The sequence below is a fragment of the Austrofundulus limnaeus genome, unplaced genomic scaffold (genome assembly GCF_001266775.1).
Source record: "Austrofundulus limnaeus strain Quisiro unplaced genomic scaffold, Austrofundulus_limnaeus-1.0 Scaffold407, whole genome shotgun sequence".
Classification (NCBI taxonomy): domain Eukaryota; kingdom Metazoa; phylum Chordata; class Actinopteri; order Cyprinodontiformes; family Rivulidae; genus Austrofundulus; species Austrofundulus limnaeus.
Window position 1 is genome coordinate 89,131 of NW_013952809.1, and position 1,630 is coordinate 90,760.

At 36.1% G+C, this 1,630-nt stretch overlaps 1 protein-coding gene across 1 annotated transcript in view; it reads left to right on the plus strand.

Moving 5' to 3' along the window:
- Positions 1-1,630, plus strand: part of traf4a (tnf receptor-associated factor 4a) — a 38,489-nt gene that overhangs the window by 682 nt on the left and 36,177 nt on the right. The gene's annotated exons all lie outside the window — the stretch shown is intronic.

The following is a 1,630-nucleotide window of genomic DNA, read 5'->3' on the forward strand; positions in this document are numbered from 1 at the left end:
TATTATTATTATTTTTATTCAGACAGCATTTTATCAGGTGTGTTGTTCCTGAGCACGTGCAGCAGAAGTATAAATACATAAATACATCAGTATAAATACTGCTGTCATGTTCATTTCCTACCTGTAAGGTATCTGGAATCCCCCTGTCTCCTCCTGCAGAGGGCCCGTGACTCCTCATCTGTCAGGAGCCTTAAATCAAGGCTGCAGAGATTAGAATAAATTAGGATGATGATATCATTTGCAACAAACTCATTAATTCAGCACGGTGGATCAGTGGTCAGCAGCACTGTTGCTTCATGGGTTTTCTCTGGTTTTGACATTCATAAACCTGCGTGTTTTTTAAAGCTGCCCCTGCTGACAAACAGATCTGTGTTCTCGTGGAATTTGCCTGGTTAATAAATAAACACAGTATGTTGCTCTCGGTGCTGACTCAGCTGTAATCTGTGGTTTGTGTTGATCATAAATGAGAAAAGTGCAGAAGTACAGTGTTCTTGTTTATTTCCTCTGAGTGATCGTGGAGGCGTAATTCAGATCTTAACCTCTAAAAAACAACTTAATAGATCGTTGGTTCCTGTTTTAAACTGCATATACTCAAATAAATAAATAAATAAATAAAATACAATTCAACTAATTAGAATTTTTTTTCAACAGCAAACTGCAGAAAAGGTAAAAACAGTATAACTGTCTGCAGTAACAAACTCAATTTTTTGTTTGAATTCAGGATTATTACTATGAATTTAGGAAACGTTAACGATTATTGTCATTCTAAACATTTAAAAAGTTCAGAACAAAGATTGGTTTCAAGGTAATATTTAATAATTGTTTTGACAACTTTTTACATTGTTCACTGGAAATTTAAATTTGACAACTTTCCAGTGAAAATTCATGAATTTAAAATCCCAAATGTTTCTCATTTAAAACGGCAAAAAATTCATGTTTCTTAACACAGATATCTGATTTTGTTATAATTTGAAAGTTCTATTAAAATTCTTTCAATCAAAAATAATTAGTTTTATTTAAAATTGTGTTGAACATGTTGTTAACATACCTGTTATTCTCTAAACCAGGTGTGGATGAATACCTGAAACAGCCTGTGGCTCACCGCTGTCCTTTGCCATATTTATAATAAGCTCACTGATGTTCAGTTAGGATGATTCTGGCAGGCCTTCATTAGTGTCAGCCAGGGGCCCCCAGGGGGTCAAGGACCTTTCAGTTTAGAGGTCAGGTCTACATGACACCTTCTGACCCCTTAATCTGCTCCACACTGGAGTCTGTGTTGGGACTGATACAAAGACAGGCATTGTTTTTAAAATTAGCACCAAGCTAAGTATGTCGCTATATGCAAAAAGAAGCCTCACATTAAACCAGATCTGTAAAAAGTTTACATTAAACTAGATCTGTAAAAAGTTTACATTAAACCTGGGGTCTCATTTATAAAGGATTGCGTGGAAACCATACTAAAAGTGAACGTACGGCCAAAAGGCGGAAATGGCGTACGTCAAAAAAAATTCAGATTTATAAAACAGTGCGTACACACGTTTCTGCACATCTTTCCTTTTATAAATCATATCCAAACATCAGAGTTTGCGCACGATGTCCCGCCTCAGGTTCTACCCTCTACACGCCCACA